Here is a 10,103-nt window from a genome sequence, read left to right on the forward strand (position 1 = left end):
ATGGGAAAATATTGAGCAACAATTTTTAGCATGTACCATCTTCTGTTTAGTCAGAAAGCTTAGAATCTTTCAGATCAAATTTTAGTTTAATCATATTGATGTTAGAAGTTACTCTCTATTAATGAGCAATTAACAGTAGAGTTAGATTTCTAAGCCAGCTTTGTAAACACCCAATAATAAAATAAATGTCAAAATTCACATAGTAATGTTACCTGATTCAATGTATAGCCAGCTTTCTCTACTACCCTCTTGACGCTCAGTAAAACAGAGCAAAAGTATGAAATTACATAAATACACTTTATATCAAGTTACAATTTTAAACAGCTTCTTCTGGAGCTCAATGTTTCCTATCCATTTTATTCTTGTAAGTCATGGCAACCATTTTGCTAGCAATAAAACTGGGTGTATTTTCTTGAATACCAAAAAACTGTCATTCTGGTGTAAATACGAAAAGTCTTCACTGTGCTCTATCTCTCTCTGATTCCTCATCCCCATTCATTGTTCCTTTAAACCCTGATATTCCTTTCCCTTGACTGCCCATGTCACATGGGATTATGGCCACATCCATCGTTGGTTGTTTTTTGTAGCAAACAGTCACTGGAAACTGATCAAGTCATATAGACCCCTTTAGTTGCACATTAAACTATAGCTCTAGCAGCCAAATTTATCACACAGCAGTTCAGCTGATCATATTAAGACATCTTAATGGCTAGGGTTAGGATTATGAAACTTAAGAAACTTTTGCCTTATTAGAACAATGTTTACTAAGGAAACTTATTTTAAATAAGGCAAAATTTTAAGCTTATTCACTTATCCTTGATTTACCATTTTTTTTAAGATTAAACACTGTAAATACTTTGGAAAAATTCCTCCCAGCAACCCTGCCAGGATAAAAGAGGGATGAAAAACATATACTCTTTATTTTGATAAATGATCAATTCACTCTTATTTAGAAGAAAAATAACTATCTGAATAAAAACATGATGTCAATGAACAAAAGTTTGGAAAAAAAAACGTCATCCATCAATGGCTCTCTCTGTTCAGGAAAAAACAAGTCCTTTGTCAACACTTGAAGTCAAATGTCTGTGACAGGTTCTTCAAAAAGAATTCAAAATAAAAAGAGAAAGTCTTTACTTAGAGCAATTTCATCATACAAATTGTCCAGGAACCTTCTGAGGGTGCCTGCGACTTTCATTTTTTCACAATAAACATGCGTTCATGGCAACGGAAAATGAAAACATGAATATGGCCATAGCACTGTGCAAAGAAAATGCCATCTACAACCATTTGGTTTCAATTTTTGTGGGCTGAGTTTCATGTCAGGCTGCAGCAGTAGGTAGCCCTACTGCCTTGCAGCAAGAAGGTTCCGGGTTTAATTCCCGGCCTGGGGTCTTTCTGCGTGGAGTTTGAATCGTCTTCCCATGTATGCGTGGAATCTCTCCGGGTACTCCGGCTTCCTCCGCAGTCAAAAAAACATATGACTGTTGTGATTGGCTTTTCTAAATTCTCCTTAGGTGTGAGTGTGAATGTTTGTTTGTTCTGTTTGTCTCTGTGTTGCCCTGCGATTGAATGGCGACCTGTCCAGGGTTTACCCTGCCTCTCACCTATTGACAGCCGGAGGTAGGCACCAGCACTCCTCGCGACCCCAGCAGGGATAAGCGTGACAGAAAATGGATGGAGTTTCATGTCACATATTTGTGAAGGGCAGCCCCTGCACAGTCACATGAAATTTTGGCATTATCCATCGATCCGGGCCATTGTCTACTCATCCATCATTAAAAATGTGCAATATTTGTCTATTCACTGGGATTAAAAAGTATGAGTTTGTGAATTATGGAGGTATGATATAAAAAGATGTTAGAACCCTCTCTTTTTAAGTTTTGTGACAGACTGATCTGGCTTAATCTGTAAAATTCATTCTTATTTTCATCAGTCAAGCAATCTTTTCAGTAATAATCTTGTGACCTACAAGGAATTTCAGTTGACTTGGAAAATAAGCTAAAGGGATTTGATTGCAGATGTGCCTTTAGGTGTCTTATCTCTAGCTTTCTTCATAAATGGGATCTTGGCTCTGGTCTAAAGTCATCACATCTGAATATATGCTGTCAAAGGGGAAAAACAGAAGGCCAAGCCCTTAGCTTGTACAGACCAATTCAATTACTTCAGGCTATTGTCTAATGAAGAATGAACTAACCAGGCAAGGGGTTACTTTGGGATGGCTTTGCTGACTACTGCTTCTTGTCTACAGGATCTAATTTACTAAGACACACAATTATTGATTGGCTTCCACATGCCAACAGAGGAAAACCATTTTAGATGCAGTTTTGCTGCTTGGTGTCTGGCAGAGTCTTAATGAAATACTGTCATTGAGCATGCATAGACATTCACCTCAGTACACACATAGTGAAGTAGGCTCACACACATGCATGCACGTTGTGCAAGGTAATTTTCTTATCTCTGTAAGCCAGGATGACCAAATTGGCTGGGGCTTAAACTACATGGGTCAATAGTCACAGTCAATGGTCTCAACTGTGAGAAAAGCAGGGGCGCAAACGATTTATGCAGTTCTATAACTTTTCCTTCTTTTATCTGTGTTTAAACAAGAGGGTCGAAGGTTGAACACATGCAGCAAAATCCTTCAACAGCACTGCAATCACACAACTGTATTCTGCTTACTTGCTCATGCATACCCTTTTTCCTCTGCACTCCCTCTCCATTTCTAGCTCAAAGCTGTGGACACAACAGCCTTATCTAATGCTGCCTTGCTGTCAGTGAGAGTGGTCTATTTCAGGCTTTATCTTGAGCAAGAGCCGGCATGAGCCTTGGGTCTGAAGACGAGCTGGTGCTCCACGAGATAAGGCAGACAGGGACACTGTAACCTGCATGTCTGCGGTCAGGGTGGGAATGGATGGTACCCGCGCTCCAATCTAACGGCTTCCTTCTCTCAGTCAATGAATTGGCTTGGGATCACTCAGCTGTAGAAGCAGACTTACAATTTCTCTGTAAAGCAGCAGATTGCTGAAAAGGTGAAGCTTTTCTTGTATCTGTAGGTACCGTCTGCAACAACACTTATAATACTTAATACTTTAAAAAAAAACCTGCACAGATATCAATACTGGCTTTGCTACAAAGGACAGCAACTTTCAAAATTTTGTTAATTAATGCTCACTGATTTGGAAACTTTCCAGAACTGATCCATATTGGAGCAAGTGTATATCAAAATCCCTGCTGTACAAATTTAAGAATACTCTTAGATATTTTTAAATTTCAATGCATAAAATCAACATCTGTAATAAAAATTCCAATTACTTCTGAGTGGCATCAAAGCCCCCCAACTTCCTTGAGTTGGCAAACAAAACTTGACTGATGTTGTCCCTCGTTTTTCTTCTTTTTCTGATTTTTGGTGGGGGCTTGAATCTAATAAATGTAACACAGAAGAAGCCATTCCTCAGCTCTTTTAAGGAGCTACTGGGATCTGACCACTTGTGAGGTTGGTCTCACATGACTTCAAGCCTACAATTCTACTGGTGCAGAATCCTTTCATATCAATGGTAACAGCGTAACCAGAAGTAAATATATTGGACCCTTAAAAATGTATTAAACAATTATTTAAATAAAAAAATAAATTTTTATTCTGTACTATTTTAGACACTCTTTTGATGTAGTATCTTAGAAAAAATAAACATTTTGAGGAAAAAGCCCTAGCTATGCCATTTTTTTCTTTTTTTTCTTTTTATATATTTATTTATTTTAATTTATAGCTATGACATTTAAGGACATCCCCGAAACCTGTTTAACTTGTGGTTTTCTTTTGACCGCATATAAAAAAAAAGTCCCTGTCTTTACATATAAGTAGACCTAAAAAAGTAATAATAAAAACTAAACCTAAAAAACATAAAAAAACAAATAAACCTCAAGAAAATATGTGAAAACTTTACATAAATCTGTTTGGATTGTAATGCACATATTGACAGATTCGAAAAATCCAGAAAGTTCCAGTTTAGAAAAATATATGGTGTATAGAGAAAAAAAAAAACTCTTCCACACCCATTGCGGATGGTCTTCCCCACTTTTTCCTCCAAGCCCGGGTCTTCTACCAGAGGCCTGGGAGCTTGAGAGTTCTACACAGTATCTTTGCTGTTCCTAGAATTGCACTCTTCTGGACTGAGATGTCTGATGTATTTCCAGGGATCTGCTGTAACCACTCCTCCAGTTTGGAGGTCACTGCCCCAAGGGCCCCAATGACCACGGGGCAATCTATGCATGAGTTCAAATAGAAAAGCATGTTTGACTCTATTATTATTATTATCTATTATCTCTATGCTGATGACCTATCAATGATACACTTCATAGTCTACAAAGGTCTGTACACAGTAGTTTGCCACAAGCCATGAATCAGACAAAGCAATCAGTAATACAAGTGCTCTAGTTTAATGGGTCAATAATGTTGGCTTCTATGTAAAAATCATTTCATTTCAAAGCAATAAGAGGACCCCATAAACATCCAAACCTATATGAAAGAATGAGAAATAAAATGTTTAGATCTGTGAATTCTATTAAAATAAGCTTAAGCTATTAAGCAGATAACAGTGAGTTCAATCCAAAAAAGAAGCTCTTAATGATTGTGCCAGTGACCAACGTCTTCAGCCTTCATTTGGATTCCAAAATAGTAAAGTCCCAATGTTCCTATACGCTTCATCAGCCACAGGCTGTTTGACATTGAACTGTCTGTTTTAATGAAATCCTGTCACCACTGAAAATGGAATACTATACTTTCCCTCAAATTTTACATATTTATCTAAATGCAGCGTTCTTTCTTTTCTTTTATCCTGTCCTGTGACTAAACTGTCACCAACTTAATTCAGCTCTGCTTCACACCATTTTTCAGAAAGCCTGGGCTTCCACTACGCACAATGATACAACATTCTCTTTTGTTCATGCTCTATGATTAAAATCACAATACCTCAGAGAATGTTTTTGCACTGACATGGCAGTGTTATTCTGGTCCAGATGACTCAATTATGCATACGCTTTATTTTCAGTGTTTGCACTTTGGGTGCAAGTAAGGACAGACTGCCACAATCAAGAGTACACATTGAAGTGACAGTACTAGGGCCTTATTAAATCATCCCCGTTTTGCAAAAGATGCATCAAACAGAATTCAACTTTAAAAATAAAATCTGCAACATTTAGTCATCATGTCATGTTACATTAACTAACATGACATTATAAATTCCATTATAAAGTCATTTATAGAAAGATTACTTTATATACCAATTTCAGCTATTCTTAAATGTTATGTTCCCTTTTATTTAAAAATAATACTTTTTTACAAGGTTTTTACAAAACCTTATCAATGTTACAATTAAAAACAGCTCTAATATAAATAGAGGCATGTGAATTTGCTGTAGGTTAGTCATTGTTTGCAATTTTTCTCAAGATACAGTAAACATATATCAGTGTTTTATTTTCTCTGTATATTATCAACACATTGTTTTACCAACAATATTTACATCACACCAAGAAAGGAAAGTATATTGTGCAATCGTGTATTCTGTTGACATCAGATTACCAAGGACATGAGACTAAATTTAAGCTGCCATAGGCCACGCTTATGCATATTTATAATTAGAAGCTTTCCAGTTGAGCTTTAGTAATGTCATATAAAGCACCTCACCACACCACCGGCCTTATTAAATTACATGTCAATGACAAATGTGCCTTTCCAATTGTGACCTCTCCGTTTGCTATGAAAATGGCATACTGATGTGCAGCTCTAATAATACATGGTGTTAGAAGATAAAAAATAAATGCTATAAATGGGTTCCAGTTGTTGCTAAGCAACACCAGGAACCAAGACTTGCCCTTTGTTTTTCTAAAGCCGTTAGCTGAAAAGCAAGGGTCTTGGGAACAACAAAGTCTTAGCTAATTAGTAGTCATTTAGAAGGTAACCCATTAACCAATTCATTGTCTTACTTGAGATTGGGTCGGCCTTCACGGGTTCAGGAGGGCAACCAACTGTTTCCCTTTACCAGTGACACTCTACACCTCAATCAATGGATTTCAAAGGATTCAAGACATACATACTTCCTTCATCAATCAAAAAAATAATAATACAAACAAAAATAAGAGCAGGAAACTTGATCAGACAACTGAACTATCTCTATTGACTCTTTTTCTGCAGGAACCAGCTGCTCTATTTAGATCTCCTTCCTGATCACTTCTCACTCTTTCGCTAGGACTGATCCCAGCCATCTACAGAGAAGGCTTGTATTTACTGGTTGTTTCTGGGATTCCTTGTTTCAGACTAGAATCCATTTCTTATTGCCAAAGATAAGAAAAACTAGTAAATTAAATATTAAATCTGGTAGGGGAGCAAAAGTGTACACTTATTAAACACTTTTTCTCTCCTCAGACAATCATTTTAATTTCAGTAGGTATGCTCTCCTAGCCTCTAGTGAGGAACTAAAAGAAAATAAAAACATTAGTTAAAATCCCTGGTCACCCTCTACTGCCTTCATCATCAGTTCCACCCTGCTTCGGAAACCCGGAGACTCAAACATCCCCATGGAGAAGAAACTCCAGCAAATTCTATGCTGGAATCCACTAACCGTCATCTCAGCTTCTCCTCTAAGGATGCCATGCATCCCTCCTGGCCACAATTCTTCCTCAAATCTAGTAAGCAAGATTGCTATTAACCTTTTCCTACTCAATCTTCATAAAATAAGCTCTTAGGAAAGAACACTTAGGAAAGCTCTTTTAGACCAACTACTTCAGCTCCAATATCACTAGGAGGACATAGCTGCTGAAATTGAACACAGCCTTGATGTCTCCCAATGGCATGAACTATTGCCAATGCTAGCTTCCATGATAAAGCAAGCACAACTTCCCTGGTTACAACACATTCATTAACACCTTGGTCCATCCCTAATTTTAAGTCTAAGGTTGCTTGTTAACTGTACTTTCTGTTTACTATAGCCAAGGGTACCGTCAGTTTATTAAGACATTATGCGTTGCATGAACTCATGAATTTGCTCCAGTGGATGAAAACATCAAATTCACATTTTTTTTCTTTTCAACCTTTTAAAAGTTGGCTGAAAATTCATATTATATTTGGAAACACAGCATAAGATAGTATCTAAAGAATGAATGGGAAACACTTTGTGTAAGCTGCTAAGACAAATGCTTTGGAGCTTAACACTCCCTTTAAGTTCAACACTGTTATTTAGAAGTTAGAGAAGTAGATTTTGATTTGCCCTGAGGAATTGACAGTCTCATTATGCAGACTTCTTTAAATTGCTGATATAACTTAAAAAATCAAAGTTTAATATAATTTGTGTGAAAGCATTTCACGTACTCAAATGAAAGGCAGCATACTGACAGATTCAGAGTTGTGTCATATCCTGAGGTAACTTCCTCACCCTGATGCAGAATCACAAGCAGGTGGTAGACATTTTGACCATAGACATGGGAATGGACCATGTTCAGAGCTCAGGAGGTCCAGCAGCTTCTGCAGAGGAGATGGCTATTATTACATGTCTTAGTGAGGCAAGATATGAATAGAGAAATCTTAATTTGAGACTTACTGTTTTGGATCAAAAAGAGCAGCTGTAGGAGGTGATGAGATCTTGGTGGTGAGTCTCTCGTTATACAGTGGAGTGGGAGGCCAGGCTGGTATTGTAGAGTCACAGAGCTGGAGAGCGGGTAGGCAGATTGTGACCTAATGAGCTGCAGTGGAGACTGTGGACAAGGTGTTTTCAGAGGCATACCGTTAAGCTTGAAATAGCAGTGGTAATCCAGGCATCTAGGAACTTCTTCAACCTGGAGAACAGGAGGATAAACTAAAAACTTGTACCAATAATCCTTAAGGTTTTTTAGGAGAAAAATAAGAAGGAGAGCTACTTGAAATTTGGAGGGCTTGACTTTACCAACAAACATGAATATCAGGCAATGATTGATCCTCCAACAGCTCCTTAAGAAGGCTGCAGCAGATAGGTGATTGCTCTCAAGTCTGCTGCCTCCAGCTGATCCAGCAGAGATCCTCAGAAGGAAAGAGAGCACTTGTCACACTAAACCAACATTCTTACTCCAGTGTGCTCTATCCCTGTGACACCACCACAGCCCATGCTCCATGCAATACAAAAAGGGCTATTTGTTAGATTAGCTTCAAGAAATTCAAAATATGTAGCCTGACAAAAACTTTACCTGGACTTCCTACAACATGTTATAAGTTTTAACATGTTAATGTTGTATTTATAATCATACCAGACTTTTAATCTAAGAAATGTAATATTTAGTTTTCAGCTCTCATATTACTAAAACCTATATTATCCATGATCTCAATTTGTGCAATTATATCAAATAAACAGGTGATACCTTGTTTTAAATACGTTTTTAATTGACTATTTGTGTTGCATATTGAAAATAAATTATTTAAAAAGCGAAAAGAAATATAACTATATAATCATAACTGCAACATTTCTACTACGACAAGCAAATCTTTATTTCAAATACAGCCCCACATTAGTATGCATGTATTATCTTCTGTGTCAGGGAACAATGAGATCAGAGGCCTGGATGAGTAGGTAATCATATCAGTGACACACCACAGCCCTCAGCTGCTATGCAAGCTGCTGATGGAGCTGATTGTATTAACACTATATTCCCTCTAGTATTTTATGTTATATTTTCTGATTAATCTCCCAAATATAGATGACATTGCTTTCACATGGCATTTGCTTTAACCCCCCCCCCCCCAAAAAAAAAGAAAAATCCTGCAATGTTCCCTCACACATATGTTGCTATAAAACAAATCACGTGTTTTTGAAGTTTTGAAGCAGGGTCAATTCAATAAAAAAATACTTTATTATCCATCCATTTTCTGTCACGCTTATCCTGGCTGGGGTTTCGAGGGGTGCTGTTGCATATCTCTCGCTGTCAATAGGCGAGAGGCGGGGTACAACCTGAACAGGTCGCCAGTCTATCACAGGGCAACACAGAGACAAACAGGACAAACAACCATTCATGCACACACTCACAACTAAGGAGCCATTTAACCTAACAGTCATGTTTTTGGACTGTGGGAGGAAGCACTTGGAGAGAATCCGTGCATGCATAGGGAGAATATGCAAACTCCATGCAGAAAAACCCAGATCTGGAATCGAACCCGGAACCTTCTGTCAGGGTTTGGTTGAGGTTTGAGGACCCAAATGCAGAGGCAGAAAGGCTGAGGAGACTTCTTGCAGTTTAATGGTGAGAAACAGCAACAAAAGGCAGGAATCCAAAAAATCCAACTAGTAAAGTAAATCAAACCAGAACTATGGAGACATCTGGGGAAACCGAACACGAGGAGCCAGGGAGAGACAAGGTAGGTAGACAACTGCATGAGAAGACAACAAAAACAACGAACCAACAAACACTGACAGCAGAGGGAGAGTATAAATAGCTGACTGAGACAAAGGCAGGGTTAACGAGCGAATAAGGAGCAGGTGTGAGAGGAGACAACGAGGAAGCCAAGGGGAAAGGAGCACACAAGAGGGCAACAGAGGACAACAACAGAAAAACCTGAGAACTAACATAAATCTAGAAACTACAACAAAATAAGAATTAAAACAATAAAATTAGAAAACAAGGAGCAAAGTAAAGTACAACAGAACAAAGACCATGACACCTTCTTGCTGCAAAGCAGCAGTCCTACCCACTGCTACACTGTGTGGCCCAATACATTATTAACTATTATTAATTATCTTTTTAATTTTTTAAGGAATTCTTCTTTGTAAAATAATCTCCAAAGGTTTTTGTTCCTAAAACACAGCCGTTCTTCTTTATCAGCTTGTTGAGCTTTCTGGAGCCATTAATTCTGATGTTGTTACTTCAGCAGGAGAGATGACACTCTCCACAACAGACTTATAGAAGATATGCAGCATCTTGCTGTGAAAGCTGAAGGACCTCAGCTGCATGAGGAAGTACAGTCTGCTTAGTTGACATTCGCGTTCAGATAAATATTTTCACACGTTTACAAAGCGGTTCACTAGCTCTCTGTACTCAGATTCTTGTTCATATGATTGCAGAGTCATCCGAGTATTACTGCAGAAGACAGGATT

At 37.9% G+C, this 10,103-nt stretch overlaps 1 long non-coding RNA gene across 2 annotated transcripts; it reads right to left on the reverse strand.

Moving 5' to 3' along the window:
* Positions 1-7,420: 7,420 nt before the first annotated feature.
* LOC107095316 lies at positions 7,421-8,274 on the reverse strand. Of its 2 annotated transcripts, XR_001481734.1 has the most exons (4): positions 7,929-8,274; positions 7,770-7,821; positions 7,587-7,693; positions 7,421-7,510 (listed from the first exon to the last, which is right to left on the reverse strand). It is a non-coding gene; the product is annotated as an uncharacterized LOC107095316 (long non-coding RNA). The 2 variants fall into 2 exon arrangements; XR_001481733.1 differs by having other exon boundaries at positions 7,587-7,821.
* Between the last annotated feature and the right edge of the window lie 1,829 nt (positions 8,275-10,103).

The sequence above is a fragment of the Cyprinodon variegatus genome, unplaced genomic scaffold (genome assembly GCF_000732505.1).
Source record: "Cyprinodon variegatus isolate N-32 unplaced genomic scaffold, C_variegatus-1.0 Scaffold537, whole genome shotgun sequence".
Taxonomy (NCBI): Eukaryota; Metazoa; Chordata; class Actinopteri; order Cyprinodontiformes; family Cyprinodontidae; genus Cyprinodon; species Cyprinodon variegatus.